The sequence below is a fragment of the Pinus tabuliformis genome, chromosome 3_2 (genome assembly GCF_031772625.1).
Source record: "Pinus tabuliformis cultivar Carrire ecotype Pingquan chromosome 3_2, CPIR1, whole genome shotgun sequence".
Lineage (NCBI taxonomy): Eukaryota > Viridiplantae > Streptophyta > Pinopsida > Pinales > Pinaceae > Pinus > Pinus tabuliformis.
The window spans coordinates 189,010,049-189,026,739 of record NC_142302.1 but is presented as its reverse complement, the minus strand read 5'-3'; the positions used below and the strand labels follow the sequence as shown (position 1 = coordinate 189,026,739).

The following is a 16,691-nucleotide window of genomic DNA, read 5'->3' as shown; positions in this document are numbered from 1 at the left end:
TCTTCTTTAGATTGGGTAGATATAGTACTTCTTGTAAATGAATTTGTGTTACCTTGATTCAATTGAAGAGTAACATTGCCAACTACCTTCACGGGATAGGTGGCATTGTCTCCAAGGATGGTTTCTAAATTTGTATCCCTTTCAATCAGATTTGAAAGAGCTTCCTTATACCCGGTGAAGTGCCTTGAGGCACCACTATCAATCAACCAATTTCCCAAAGTTTCCGGAGGAGATGCAGTAGAAAGGGAAGATATAAGATAGAATTCTTTTTGCTTGTTATCAACAACATTAGATTCGTCATACTTGGTGTTTCATGATCTCTTGGGAGGGCGACCATTTCCTTGATGAGAAGTAGGAGCATTCCTTTTTCCTTTGTTGTTGAATTTGCTATTCCTTTGATTGTTGTTGCCCTTGAAATTGTTGTTGTTGTGGTTGTCATCATCATGAGGTGTATCTCTTCTATTAGGACACTCCCTAGCATAGTGACCAAACTTGTTGCAAATGAAGCATCTTCACTTCCTTAAATTTTTGAAGCTCGGCCTTCCTTGAGATTGCTTCTTGGAACCTGCATTGTTCTTCTTTTTAGCATGAGCAGAGAATGCAATAGGATCATTCCTATTTGAAGGGATATCTAGTTCCATCATCCTTGTTTCTTCTTGAGAGCACCTAGTCAGTAATTCTTCAAAACTTTGAATCCTGTCGTTGTTAAGAAAAGTAGTGTTGAACACGTGCCATTCACGAGAGAGTCCTCCAAGGGCAATGAGTGTAAGCAACCTATGAGCAATAGCTTATCCAATCGAAAGAAGATCATTTTTGATCTCTGTAATCCTCATGAAGTAGGATTGAATATCTTCATTTCTAACTTTCTTTATATCCTTCAGCTTGTTCTTGAGGAAAAGATTTTGATTTGCATTGCTAGATTTGAACATGCCAACCAATCTGTCATATATCTCCTTTGAAGTGTTCAAATTGGAAAGTAAGCAACTAAAAGTTTATGAATAGAATCCTTGATGATCTTCTTGGCTTTGACTTCACCCTTCTTGTACTTGGTCTTAGCAACAACCAATGTATTAAAATGAGGTTAAGAAAACTTTCCTTGCACATAATCCATCACATCTTGCTCTTTTAATGCCAAATCAAGAGACATCTTCCATGCATGATAATCAGACTTATCATGAAGCTTATCATTAGACTTGAAGTAGGATGTTGAAGCCATTGAATCTTGTCTTTGATTAGTGATTGCTCCTCTTGGTGATTTCTCTGGTGATTGCTCTTCTCACTCTTACTTGGGCTTTGCCTTCACTTCAGCTCTGATACCATGTTAAATTTAGGATAACAATGGTATGTTCTATGCTTAGAGCAATTTTGCTTCAATGTCTTTATTAGCCCAATATCAATATCGAGTTTAGCAATCACATCATCATGATAGTAAAATGTAGATAGAAAATAAACAATAACAATAGAAAGACAATCCAAGACAAGAGGACACAAGATATGGCACTAGCCAGGGACAAACCCCAATGTGGGGAAAGCCTTGATCAATTCTTCTTATAATTCTTAAAAAGTTCAGCAAAGAGAGAGTACAATGTATAGTATTCACTTGCCCAATTACAGTGAAAATATGATCAGTCAAATAGCATAAACGTAAAACCCTAACTAGAAAATCAACGCTGGTCAACAAGGCATAATTCTTCCTCAATTTAGATCGGTCAAACCCAGCCAGCTTCAGCCTCCAACAACAAGTCTAATCAGGCCAAACATAGTCTAAAAAGGGCCAATCAAAATTGGTCAACAAAAGTCAACATTGCAGCCAACCCTAACACAGTGAACATTGGTCAAACAGAGGTCAAATGCCTCAAATTTTGTGCCTAGTACTGTGTCCTCAAACAGAATTGCTCCACCCAAAACCACACTCAAAATATGTCAACACAGTCAAAACCAACTTTTTGCAGTTTCCGTCAAATTTGGTCAACGACTGGAACAAAAAACCCTTGCTTTTCTTCGCACGTGTGGAGAACTACTAATCAATGAAGGAGAGAGAAGATGTGAGTGAGTGAAGTGTGTCGAAATGAGGATGAGGCACCATGTATTTATATGCAAAAGTTGAGGATGAATAAACGTGACTGTTGGGCTTCTGAGCCTACATGAGTTTGTTGGCCGACCTTGACAATATGTCCATAATAAAAATAAATTCATAGTGTACATGTCAGAATGCCATGATCTTTAGATCAATCCTACACCTCTGGGAGAGAGGAATCCAAGAAAAATATGAGCTGCCTCATATGAGCTGTCCAATGTGAAGTTTGGCCCTAGTTGCCAAAATTAACAAACTATCCTCTTCTTCTTCTTCCCTTCTATTCCTACTCCCCAACACCATCATGACAAACAAAGGTGGGTTGATATATATAAGCCAAAAGAACACCATTTTGGAATATGAATATAGATGGACAACCTGCATTGAAATGAGCAGGAGGAAATAATGGGAAAGAGTAGGAGAGGGAGGAGATAAAATACAAACAACAATCACAAAAAAAATAAGGGAGTTTGCACTTACCTCTTTAACTCTAGTAGATGGAAACCCTTCTTTACTCCTCCTAGCTCCTTCTCCTTCACTCCTCCAAGCTCTCCTCAAGCCTCTCTTCTCCTCGCTTCTCCAAGCTCTCTAAAGATGCAAGAATGAGCAAAAGAGAGGGTGAAATGGATTTTAACCCCATTTATATTTCCCTAACTCACGATAAACCCAACCCCAACCTAAGTTAGATCCATAAAAAAAAAGAATTATAGAAGGTTGCATCTGTGGAATTGACCGTCGAGCCTTGGAATTGCTTGGGATTTGCCCGGATCTATGCTAGATTTGCCGCGGATCCGAGGCAAATCCCTGTCTAGAACCATGGATTTGAAATCCAAAGCCATGGATTGGGCTGCATTGTTCTAGATTTCGAGGTATTGAACTAATCCGATAGAACAATGCATCTGAAAATTAGATATGCGGTTTCATCGGAGGATCGCCTAAGGATTTGTACGGGACACAGTTCTACCCTTGGATTCTTGGGGAGCAGGAAGGATCGTGCAACATTGGTTGGAACCATCATCCATATCCAAGATCAACATGTATGCCATACCACAACATAATTAGATAATATGCTCCACATCCATCCATAAGTGAAACAAAGGGTTGATTAGGAAGACAAGGACTTTGTAAGACCATAAGGCAGGAAGTACAATTATCTAACCAATTGGAAATTTGACCACTCGACCCAAATGCCTCCATGAAATGATATGATGTTGTGAAAACAAGGGTTTCCATAAAAGTAAATCCCCCGAATTCGATTCAATAACTGTAAGGAACTAGGGACACATTTCCATCAATGTGATGAAAATCATATTGGAACCTCGTACAATATGAGGTGTAACACTACCACAGTGTTTCCCCATGTATTGTGCTTCAAATGCTTTATGTATGGAAACACAATAAAAATGTAATGTTTTCATGGCATTGCTTGACAAGCTTGGATGGTAGAGATTTTCGTTTTGTTTTGTTATACATTTATTGAGTCCATGTTGTAAATGAGCACTAGTAAGCTTGGCTAGCTTAAATCTAGGGCTTTGCAATTGCTTGGGTTTGAACTTGGTTAATCATGTGGTGATGCCTTGTGTCAATTAGTAGTCCATACTTGACTAACATAATAGGGTCTCCTTTAGACATTGAACCACTCACTTAGCCATGAGAATACATGGCACCACACGAAGGTCGTTCTCTCCACCATACTTGGACCTAAAATGCGATCGAAGTACTGCACAATTTTTGGACATCATGTCAGCTAGGGAATCAACATGAAACATATTAGACATTCAAGGATTGAAGAATGCTCCAAACAATCATCAACTTTCCAACAAACTGGAGATCTTGATGATTCAAGGCATGGAGTTTGTTTTGAAGGCAATGCAAGCACCGATGCTATTAAGATACTTGTGACAATGGATTTAATTTAGCACTTTGAGATTTTTAGTGGGTTCATGAAGTATGAAGGTGTCCCATTACAATTGAGGTGCACCCAATGCTAATGTTCCTCATGACAATCAAACTCGTTTCATTTCATATTTTTGATCGTCAACCTTTCACACTTCAAAAAGTGATCAAAGTTTTCTACCATTGAGCCTTTTTTCGGTGATGAGTAGTTTGACACCCATGGAGATGAATATGAAGCTATGACCTTTTTCCTTTAGAAAAAGGATTTAGTTGATTGTTTATCGACCACTTGTTGTTAAATAGGATATGATAATATAACTTGCATTAGGTAATTTGTTGACCCTCAAAGTCCCTTGTACACAACTCTCTTTATATGTAGATGTTGAAATGGAATGTGATAGTGTTTTCTTGCTAGTTGTTGACCTATTTGATAGAAGTAGTTGTGTTTTTTAGTGTGTAGCCCATTATTTTCTCACTATGATTATCAATTAATCCAAGCAGATGCATGTGACAAAGGGTGTGCAGGATTGTAGAAATAGGTGCATTGGTAGCTGAAGGCTATGTTGTTTGGCCATGGTTGAGATTAGAGCTCTTGATGAGGAATGGTGGCATCTTCAGGTAGGAACAAATACATAGTGGATAGAGCATGGTTGCCAGCTTTGTAGAATGGATAGGGTGTTTGGATTTTATGGAAGGAAGAGTTAATCTAGGGATTGGTCTCCTTAAGTTTCTTTTCCATTGGAATTTGGAGATATGAATGGCTCTCTTAGGGTCATGGTTCATATGTTGAACGCAATGCTTGAGGGTGCTATTAATATGTTTTTGAAATCAACATAAGAATGGCCGCCATTAACTTTTGCTAGATTTGAAGGTGAATCTAATAGTTAGCGAGGATGCATATTGAGACTGAAAGGGTGAAAGTGATTGGTTAACAACATAATATCAACTTTTATCTAGCAAGAGAGGGATTTTGTCCAACCTTGAGAGCTCATTGGAGATGTGTATGTTGAAGTTGTAGTTGGAGGTGTTTGTATTCATGGAGTTGCTTTTTTAGAAAATGATAAGGTTACACTATAGAAGCAATCTAGTTCTTCTTAATTTTAGTTTGTTGAGGTTAATGTTGGATTGAATCTAGATGCCATTTTTGATTTGTGCAACATGCGGGAAGGGAATTTTAGCCTTGTCCTTGTTGCTAAGAAAGAAGAATTTGAAGAACGGTAATATTTGGAGAATCATGGAGTGATTTTGCTTCGCTTATGTCGTATGTTGGATGAGAATGAGATCAGTTGTTTATATCATGTCCCTTCTCAAGCACATTAGTAACAGGGTGTTGCTGCACAATTTTGGACATTTTTGACTAAGGAAGAGGACTCCACACTTTCAACTTTTAGGGACTTAGGGGCCAAATCGAATTATTTAGCTGCTAGTGGAATGTGGGGGCCAGCCACGTGGGAGTTCGAATTAGCCATTCGATATGCTTGGAGGGAAAATCGAATGGGTGGATGGAGGGGCCCACATGAGGCTACGGGGGCCTAAGGAGTTATAAGGAGAGTTAAACTCTCATTTTGGTTTCATCTTTGACTTTTGCAAACAACTACTCATGTGTTCAGTCTGCTATTTAGCAAGTCTATCGACTGTTTAGCCACGAGTCTATCAAGTGGGAGATTCAACCTCTACTTCGGGGGACCATTCGTGCCTGCCTTATGGAGGTTGTTCCACAAGAGTTTTCAGGAGTTCCGGGGCAGTAACATACACTAGCAACTAGCGCATAGCAAGGAGTGCGTATTTTTGGGCAGCGATGAAACACACAGAGGGAGATTGAGTGAAGCAGAGATTTGATTGCTTTTCCGAGAGTTAGGGAGCCGAGGTAACAACACTATACCAACGTTCTTGCTGGGTTTTACAGCGAGCTGAGCCAGTATTCTAGCAATTCGAACTGTTGGGCTGAGGGATAATGCAAAGGCCACTTAGCAGATTTTCGTGAAGCCTGGGAGCAGGTGATTTTCGCCAAGAGCTTATCCGAGAAGTTAGGGGTTCGATAGCAAAGGTGAACTCAACACTTTGGAGGAGTTTTCAGGTGGATTTACAGGTAGTTTCTAGCAGGCCGAGTTTTGCAGCTACAACTGAGGTGATGCTCCAATGGGGTCGAAAATCAGAAGTCCAACCCAACTAAAACCCTCTTTGGGTTTTTTTGGGTTTTGGCCAATGAGACTGGGGTTATAAGCATACAAATTTCTGGGTAGTATTATTGCACTTCCAACCATTCGAACTTCAATAGAAAGTTAGTTTCTGGGCAGCATTGTGCAGATTGGTACAACAGTTAGGCAACCTTCAATTCAACCATTTTCCCACGTGGGTTTGGTTGTGCTTGTCCATTGAGACAAACCCAGGTGCATCATCTTGTTATCTATTGTATTCTGCTTTCAAAAATAAAATAAAATGGCTCAGAAGTTCTCCATTTGTAGTTTTTCTATGGGTGCTTAATGAATATTTCGTTTTTGTAATTTGTTGTAGAGAATATTGGTTGTTATCACTTGTATTCCTATTTAGGATCATTACAGTTTGCCAACTTTTTGTCATATGTGAAGGGATAAGGTATGCGTGCAATCACTTACAAAAGGTTTTTTGATATCAAAGATGCCAGGTTGTTGGACCCTGATGCATATTTAGACTTATTTTATGGTCTAGTAGAGTTGAAGAAGAGGATAGAAGTGACATTCTATATACTCTTCTGTCTTAGATTTTCTTTTTTAATATAAATATATTTATGTGAATAAAATAAGTATTATTTCCAAAAATTATCCAAATTGTGGTGGGAGGAAGATCACTTTTCGGTTTAGGTATTGTGTTGTTATTGTTGGTTTTATTTCCTTTGATTGTTGTTAGATTCTTATACTAATGTTTCTTCAGTTGTGTGAGTTGGGCTCCAATCTTCTCCTTTGTCATGGTTTTCAATTTCTATTTTGTTGCTATGATATCAAATGATTTGCTGCAGATGAATTTGCTTGGCAGTTGTGACTTTTGTTCAAATTTTATAGCTGAGTGTTTGAAATTCAGCGACAAGCCAGTGGTGTTAAATGCTTGAGGAATTGGCCAAAGGTCCAGTTTTTGGGTTTCTTCTGAGAAAAATGTGATAACACAGAGAATTAGACAAGGTGTGAGAAATGGTGTGGCCAAAGGCCAGGTTTGGATCACTATCTACCAAACAATAGTGAAAGTGCCCTGGAATTGTCTCTTATCCCAATCCAATGAAACAAATAGGTTCAAAAGCTGAATATCTAAAGACTAAAATAAATAGCAAAATAATGTGAAAATATAATATGAGAGATGATTATGTGAAATTCCTAGTCCAAAGAACCCCTAATTCAACAAATCTGAATCTACTTCACTTACTTGATTTTTTATTTTAAATTACATTCATCAAGTTATTCTTCTGAATACTGAAGCAAATTACTTCTGCAGTCTACACTAATTAAATATTTGATCTCATGAAACCGAAAACAGAGCAAAGAACAAGATACATAGGGCACACTTATTTTTGTACACAATAGTCCCCGGAGAAACCCATTGCGGGAAAACTAATGCAGCAATTCTTGAGGGTTTCATTATTATGCAAGAGAAATATCTGAATGCAAATCTAGGATGCTCATCTAGCAATTTGTTACAGAGAAAATACTAGCGGAAAATCTGAGTGAGTTTTACCTCACTTCACTCGGCAGAATTTTGGCTGATCCGACATAAGAGTGGCTAACCCCCGCTATTTCTGCATCACCTCTTTTGCCCTCCGCGTTAGCTTTCTCGGCTGTTTTGACAGTTCTTGGCAGTTTCGGTTGTTCCCGACAGTTCCGGCTTGTGCCCTTTTGCATCAGCTTTCTCGGTTGTTTCGACAGTTCCCGACAGTTTCGACTGTTCCGTATAGTTTCGTCTTCTGCCCTTTGCCTCAGGTTTCCCAGCAGTTGCCACTGATCCCAGCATTTTCGGCTGATCACGACATTTCCGGCTTCTTCCCTTTGCGTCATCTTCCCCAACTGTTCCATATTTTGCGTGACGTGCATTTTTTTTGCTCTACTGGCTCTCTCTGCCTCACTGTCTGTATTCTCTGGAAAGTCCTCCTGGATTCTCACTGCCCCTTTGCTGTAGAATGATCACTTAATTCGAAATCCTTAGAAAACCCTGCCCTAGGAATCAAATTTTTGATCAATTTGTTCTCTCCGTGTGTGTTTCCAAATGAACCCCAAGGCTTCATCTTATACTTTTCCTGTTGAGTTTTCAATGACCGAGATTAAGTCTCTAATCAATAGCTAAGATTAAAACATGACTTGATCTGCCTTCTAGATCATTCTCACCCATATTTTGATTAATACCCATTAATATTTTAATTTCCCTACGTTTAGACTTAGGAACCCCATTATAAATATTAATTATTTTAATAAAATACAATCCGTGTGGAATTTCACCAAATGGTTTCTGGGTTCTTTAGAACTCATGTGCCTTAACCTCTCCACCAATTTTCAAGGCTAGAGCACTTCTGATGCTACCAAAAACTAACACTCCCTCTTTGCGAGGAAAGTGCTCTAGCAACAATATCCACTTGCATGCTGCTTTGTTTTTGAAGCACCCCTTTTTTGCACTGCTGTTGCCACTAACACTGTGCTTCTGTTGCAACTGTACTGCTACCCATGACACTGCCACTGCCACTGTTGCATCTATACTACGTCTCCCTTCAAATGCTGCATCTGCTATGTTGCTAGCATGCCACTGCTAACATTGCATCCGTATTGCAACTCAGTTGCTGAGAGAAGCAACTGAAAAACATCCAAAATTAGTTGAGCTTAATTGTGTTCAACATAATACAATTAACGTTGGAATCTGACTGCTGCTGATTCTAACCCTCTAAATCTTCTTCGGTGCTACTGACTCCTGCACTGTGCCAGCAACACTACTACCAAACTTGCTCTGCGCTGATTAGTCTCTTGTCCCCAGCTATTGCATCTGTCCTCCAAACACTCCATTGCATCATTCGACACTAAGTCCATCTAGCTACTGCTGAATCTTAGGCTCCTGTAGCAAGGAATTGATCTAAGAGGTGGACTCCTCAAGGATACTGCACACAGGTAGTCGTCCCGACTACAACTCGATATCGCCCCATCTCCCTCCTGGAGATGCGTGGGCACTCATGGCAAACTCATCATCGTCAATATTTTCTGAAGAAGCCTTAGGATCATATTTCTCATCCTTTGTCCTTTTCCTTCAAAGGATATTGGGATGCATAGTGGGCCAACTCGCCACAACTGAAACATTTCACCTTCAAAATGTCCTCCTTTCGCTTCAACTTCTGCTGTTCCTTCAATGCTAGAGCTACGTTCTCCTCCTCTTCCTTCGTCTTTGTGCCACTCCCACTGTTGCCACTGAGGTTGACCTTCACTACGTTCCTCCTTAACTCCTCTTGTTGAAGAGCCGCCCACATCTCCTCCCATGAAGGTAGTTTTTCCTTGCCCAATATGCTTTGGACGAAAATTTGCCTTTCATTCGGGACTCCATTCAGGGCTATCCTCACCATCGCAATTGGCTGAGGAGTGGACCCCACTACACCAAACTAGTCTCTAATGTCTTGAGGGCGTTGAAGATAGAGGTTCACCCCTTCTCCTTTCTGCGTCAAAGTTCGCTGCAACTTCTGCTCTAAATACATCTTTCGTTGTTTGGAAGAGCCTTCATACAGAGAAGACAAGGCTTCCCACATCTCTTGGGCTGTATACTTTGCCCTGCAAGTGTGAGATCACATGATCTCGAACTCCATCGAGAATCAAATTCTTTGCCTTCCCTTGCTCGGCCTTGTATTTCTTCTTTTGATCGTTGTTAGCATGAACAACTACAACACTTCTGACGTAGGACTCAAGTCATATACCTTCATAATCGCTAAGATTTTGGTCTTCTATATGACATAGTTGGAGGCTCCATCCAACCTGTCCTGATCTCTGAGCCCATGCAATGGCATCTCACCCTGCTGTCGAACTGACTCCTCTAGTCACTGTTGAGCACAACTGCCCAACAAGTGAGAAATTCGAACTTTTTGGCGAAAAGTTCTCTGAGGAGAAAATTCCCCTTCTATGTGTCTTTGCTCTTTTCGAGCGAATTGCTGTCCTGACAGAAATTGTGCCCTTCTAGCATTGCGTTGAGGCTCTGTGTCACTCCCTTTGCCTCTGTAAGCTTATGATTCGGAAATTGTACCTCTGTCGTCTCTCTCAGAGAGATTTCCTCGAATCTACTTTCTGGCAAGGACTGCTCAATCCCTTCAAGGGGATTCAAATTGTTGCCAAGTGCAGATTTTGGCCTTACTGCTCAGCCCTGAGCCTGCTCTTCTTGTTTCAAAATCAATGCTCTGATACCATGTGAAAATTCCTAGTCCAAGGAACCCCTATTGCAACAAATCTGATTTTTTTTTTTAAAATTACATTCATCAAGTTATTCTTCTGAATACTGAAGCAAATTACTTCTGCAGTCTACACTAATTAAATATTTGATCTCATGAAACAGGAAATAGAGCAAAGAACATGATACATAGGAGACACTTATTTTTGGACAGAATAGTCCTCGAAAAAACCCAATGGGGGAAAATCGATGCAACAACTCTGAGGGTTTTATTATTATGCAGGAGAAATATCTAAATATAAAGCTAGGATGCTCATTTGACAAACCTTTACAGAGAAAATACTGGTAGAAAATTTGAGTGAGTTTTACGTCACTTCTGCCGATTGATCTGGCAGAAGACTGGCTAACCCCAACTATTTCTGTGTCACCTCTTCTGCCCTCTCTGTCAGCTTTCCCGATTGTTCCAACAATTCCGACTGGTCCTGCTGTTCCGGCTTTTGCCCTTTGCGTAAACTTTCTCGGCTGTTCTGATAGTTCCCGACAGTTCTGGCTATTCCCAGCATTTCCGGCTTCTACCCTCTGCATCAGCTTTCCCGGATGTTCTGGGAATTTCCGGCTTCTAACCTCTGCGTCAGCTTTCCCGACTGTTCTGACAGTTCTGGCTTTTGTATAACAAGCAACTTTTCTTCTTTGCTGGCTCTGCCCCCCTCTCTGTCTGTATTCTTCGGAAAGTCCTCCCGGATTCTCATTGCCCCTTTGCTGCAGAATGATCACTTCATTCAAAATCCCTAGAAAACCCCGCCCTAGGAATCGAATTCTTGATCAATTTGTTCTCTCCGTGTGTGTTTCCAAATGATCCACAAGGCTCCATCTTATACTTTTTTGTTGTGTCTTCAATGGCCGAGATTAAGTCTCTAATCAACGGCTAAGAGTAAAACAAGACTTGTTTCACCTTCTAAATCATTCTCACCCATATTTTGATTAATACCCATTAATATTTTAATTTCCCTATGTTTAGACTTAGGAACCCCATTAAAAATATTAATTATTTTAATAAAATACAATCGTTGTGGAATTTCACCAAACGGTTTTTGGGTTCTTTAGAACTCATGTGCCTTAGCCTCTCCACAAATTTTCAAGGCTAGAGCACTTCCAATGCTACCAGAAACTAACAGATTACTCTAGGATGAGATGTTGTCTATAAAGATACATTCAATGGTCACTCACTTAAATAGATATGCCTTTTAGAGCAGCAACCTTTGGTTATTTAAGATCCTTGTTATTATTGTAGGTGTATTTATGTATGTTATATTCACTAACGTTAAATGTTTGCTACCACTTGCATAAAGTTTTTGCACATTGGATAAACATAAGTGCATGTCAATAACATATTTCTTGACTGCTGTTCTGTGAATTTGTTTCTGGATGATTTTGATTTGCAAATTGGTATTATCCATACATTTCTCAATTAGTCCATATATTGATAAACATATCCTGAACCTTTTTTTAGGATGCAGGGTTTCATTCTTTCGAAACCTTATGCATGTGCTGAGATATGTGTGTTCATGGGACTACCGTTATGCCATGCACTCAGTTATTTGATGGTTTTGTATAAGCGTAAACTTCCACTGATTTTCAAAGATGTTCTGTCAAAGATATACAGCTTACTGCATTAAAATTGTGCTATTTGGCAAGTTGACTGAGTTAAGTTTTGATCTTTTGAGCTTTAATGGCAGTACTAGACATACTGTCATATGGTGATTATGTCTTTTTTGGCTTGTAAGATATGTAGCTATCTTGGCCTTGGGGTCTCTTAGCTTGTCGTGGCTGGCCTCTCTGGCCTGTTTTTTTGTAACAGTCCCGAGGTGTTGTTTAAACAAGGTCTTTGCCATCTGGTTAATTTGATCAGAGTGTATGTGCCCATGAATGATCGATGCATATACTAATTCTTCACCTTGCTAAACACAGGAATTAGGGCACAAAGTTGCATTTTATCATGGTAGCATGGATCCTCAACAACGTGCATATGTCCAAAGACAATGGAGCAAAGATGAAATCAACATAATATGTGCTACAGTGGCATTTGGAATGGGTACAAATTTGAACTTTTGTTGAATGTTTCAGCACTTTTTCCTTATTCATTTTTTGAGATGTAATGAAATCTATCTCAATTTTAGGAATCAACAAACCGGATGTAAGGTTTGTTATTCACCATTCCCTACCGAAGTCCATTGAAGGCTACCATCAGGTAAAAGTCTTGCCATATTCTTCTTATGATTTTATCTGGGTAATGGGAACTTTATTTTCACATGTATTTATTTAAGCATTTATTAGTTTTCGTATCTGAATTGTACTTCTTGAACTCTTCATAGGAATGTGGCCGTGCTGGCAGGGATAACCTCCCCTCATCTTGTATGCTGTACTATAACTATGGTGATTACGTAAGTCGATCAAATACAAAATCACACTTTTAAGCACATTCTTTTGAAGGTTTAGATTTAAATGGAAATAGGAAAACAGATTAAAATTTGTCTATCAAAATAGATTCGAGTAAAGCATATGCTTACACAAGGAGCTGCGGAGCAAAGTCCAATGGTTTCTGGAACTGGGCGTATTGCTGTGACCAATGCAGGAAGAATATTGGAGGCGAACCTTGAGAATCTTTCACGCATGGTAAATTTTTATTGGGTGAAATTTCTTGTGTATTATTTCTTCTAGAACAAAGTGATGCAAAATGAGTGCTCGCTTTGGTTGGCAGGTTAGTTACTGTGAAAATGATGTGGATTGCAGAAGGGTGCTTCAACTTGCTTATTTGGGTGAGAAATTTGATGCCTCAAATTGCAAAAAGACCTGCGATAATTGTAGCAAGATGATAAATTTTATTGAGCAGGATGTAACTGATCAAGCAAAGCAGCTGGTTAGTAGTTAGCTGTTAGTATTTTGTTTTTTATTTGATGTAATTATGCTGAGAACACAAATTTTTATGTCCACTGCTGACAAGTTGCTATTCTTATTTTTGTTAGTTTCAAGGTCTGAAATAATCTTCCTGCTTTGTTTTCTTTTTCTGGCTGGCTGGTTGGTATTTTATGGGTGGTAATGATTGAAAATACAGATAGAGTTAATAAAAGCAATGGGGCAACGATTCTCCTCATCTCATGTCCTGGATGTTTTTCGTGGCTCAATGAGTCAGCAAGTAAGTGTGTCTGCTGATGTTTAAGTTTTGTTTCGTCATTGTTAATTTATGTTATGGATGAGTTTGAAGTTTATTATTTCCCTTTGAATGATATATCTTTAGATTAAAAGGCACAAGCATGAATCTTTAAGTCTTCATGGAGCTGGAAAAAGTCTCAGCAAGGGAGATGCTTCACGTCTCCTCCATCGCATAGTTCTTGAAGATTTTGTTGTAGAAGATATTATGAAGAGTGATATTTATGGATCACTGTCATCCATTCTCAAGGTCTGAAATTATTTCATTTGTAACTAACTTTTTCATTTCATAGAGAAGTTGTACAAGCTGCTAAGATGTATCAATCATTACAATCATTCAGCTAGCTCTTTTAGTGGTCTAAGACAGGAAGCAAAAATTATTAACATCAAAATCATGGAGTGTAGGTGAACGAAAACAAGGCCCAAGATCTTCTCTCAGGACGTATAAGACTTACTATGAGGTAGAGTGCATAAGTAGTGGTCTAAATAGGGAACTTCTTACTCTCAAATTCTCGTGGGTTTATGGCCCATTTTTTTTGCATTTCTTATCTCATTTTGCATAAAAATGTTGCCATGATTTTCAATAGTTACATGCTTATTGAGAATCTTAATGTTAATCAGGAAAATACGAAAATTCACTATGTTAGTAGAGTGGATATATCAAATGTCTAAATTGAGGCCAATTTGTATGGAGGCAATATAATGCAGGAATGTTTAGGAGCAGCATTGTATTTTCAACTCTTCTGACGTGTTTGAATTTTTAAATGCTAGGAGTGTCATAAAATTGACGAGTACCTCTGTTCTTAATATTCATGTAGTGCCACTAAGAAGGCTCGTTGGATTTACATGTTTTCTTTGTCTTCAGTGAAAATATTTCCTATATTATGAAATAACAAAAATATATCGGGACACATACAATGGAAGAATCATGTATCTAATTACAGCCAAAGTTGCAATGAGGCCTGAACATATCTTGATAGAATAATCCTAATCATCTTTTCTCAAGTTATGTTACCTAGTGATAACTCGTGTAAGAAACTCAGTAAAAGCCAATGTTTGCAAGGAATGTGTAGAGTGAGGTATCATGTATGCCTTCAAAAACATACTACAATGAATGTTTCAAAGAGCACAGAAAACCATGGTTTAAATGCAGTTGCAATGATCACAATAATGACTCACAGAAAGGGATCCCCAATACTTGGGTATGGTGACATGGTGACATCCTTTCGAATGGCTTGAGTAGTGAACTGAATTTGTTTTTCAGTCTGCCAATATCCCCTACCAACCAAGCACTCGCATTGAATATGTTTAATTGGTCAAATTTCATGCATTTGTCATCTACGTAATCCCTATAAAGTACCAACCATGCAAACACTCTAGGATTATAAGATACCTTTTAGGACACATGGTAATCTCGCTGATCCATCAAAATATTTGTTATCTAAGCTTACCCATCTCCTAGTCAAAAGTAGATCTAATGCTGTACACTTCTGCATGTTTGAAATTTCGCTAATATAGCTAGGGCCTTTGTTTCAACATATCCACCTTTTCCACCCTTTAAACTACCACCTCCACCAGATCCTTGGGCAAAATCTCAAAGGAAAAGAGGCCACCTACTAACTTTAATGACACTTTATTAGTTTGTTAAAGTCACTTAATATTAAAGTGACTATGGAACTTTGCAGTATAGTGTTGGAGTGTGAATACTACAGCAACAGATCAGTTTCTTGATCAAGTAAACATGTCTACAATTAAGGAGTGAGAAGATTGCTCAACTTCATTGTTGGCGATGCCGAAATTGGTCCATGTCTTGCAATTCGTCACATGGAACCTTATCTTAAACTTAGTTCATTTGATGTCATTGCATTGCAAGTAGCTATTGTCAGGTCAATCTTTCTGCATGACTTTTCTCATTTTCTCCTTTCTACTACGTATTACCATCCTTCTTGTTGATTTGGGGTAGCATAAGATGTGCTCTAGCCACGAAAATTGGTGGAGAGGCGAAGGCACATGAGATTTCCAATACTTAGAAAGGATCTGGGTAGATTCTAAATAGTTTGGGAGGTATTAAAATAATTAATGTTTTTAATGGAGTCCCTATATCTAAACTTAGGGAAAATAAAATATTAATGTGAATTAATATAAAACTGTGTTAGAATGCTCCAAAAGTCATGTATCAAGCCGAATCTAATCTTAGCCGTTGATTAGGGACTTAATCTCGGTCGTTGATTTGTCAACAAGAAAAGTATAAGAGGAGGCTTGAGGGTCACTTGGAGAACACACCAACAGATCAAGATTTCGACTTTTTGGGGCTGGGTTTGCTAAGAAAGTTGAGAGAGTGATCAGAGTTGCAGCTGAGGGGAGTGAATATAGAAGCAGAGAGGCAGAGATAGCACATGGAGGATCAGTGCAGTAGCCGGAGAAAGGGACGCAAAAGCAGCCAAGGGTTCACGCAGAGCCAGCCAAGGCTCATGCAGAGGTAGCCAGGAGCTGCGCAGTGCCTCAGAGGGCCAGTGTGGGTGACGTAGAGGGCTAGAGGGCTGATGCAGGCCAAGCCAGAGTGACGTTGGGCTAATGCTGGGCCAGAGAGAGGCTGACGCTAGGGTTTCGTGGGGAAGATTGGCGTTGTGGTGCTGCCAGAGTGTTTATTTGGGGTTTTAGCTAGAATATCTGCTTCAGAGTAGGGAGGTAATACTGCCGAGATTTTTCTCTGTTGGGTGAGCTGGATTTGGCACCCAGATTGTATTTTGAAACAGTTTAATAAATCAAATGCTCAGAGAGCTGCACCAGTTTTCTCGAATTGGGTTTTTTCGGGACCATTAGTCCAAAAACAACGGTGTCACTTGTGTACTTGTTTCCATTTCCTTCAGTTGATGATCTGTAATGTGTTGAGCATGTACTTGTATTTATTTCCAGTATTTACATGGTAAATAACTTGTTAATTAATAGAACAAGTAGGTAGGAATAAATCAGTAAAGTGCATGAAGGGCTTCTAATGTGTTAGACTTAGAAATTCCAACATGGTATTAGAGCATGGTTGTAGATCATAGGAGAACTGAGGACATCAGCTGAGCAAGAGCAACAACAACAAAAAACAACTGTCCCGAGTGACAGAAGCTGTTCCTAGCCGAGTAGAAGCAAGGAA

General features: G+C 39.2%; 1 pseudogene across 1 annotated transcript in view; it reads left to right on the top strand.

Moving 5' to 3' along the window:
* LOC149180408 (ATP-dependent DNA helicase Q-like 4A) overlaps nucleotides 1-16,691 on the top strand; it is a 280,436-nt pseudogene that overhangs the window by 225,954 nt on the left and 37,791 nt on the right. Inside the window, exons 15-22 of the transcript XR_016256925.1 lie at nucleotides 12,308-12,431; nucleotides 12,517-12,587; nucleotides 12,712-12,780; nucleotides 12,884-13,012; nucleotides 13,098-13,256; nucleotides 13,452-13,532; nucleotides 13,635-13,796; nucleotides 13,952-14,007. The product of XR_016256925.1 is annotated as an ATP-dependent DNA helicase Q-like 4A (transcript). The remainder of the gene's footprint in view (nucleotides 1-12,307; nucleotides 12,432-12,516; nucleotides 12,588-12,711; nucleotides 12,781-12,883; nucleotides 13,013-13,097; nucleotides 13,257-13,451; nucleotides 13,533-13,634; nucleotides 13,797-13,951; nucleotides 14,008-16,691) is intronic.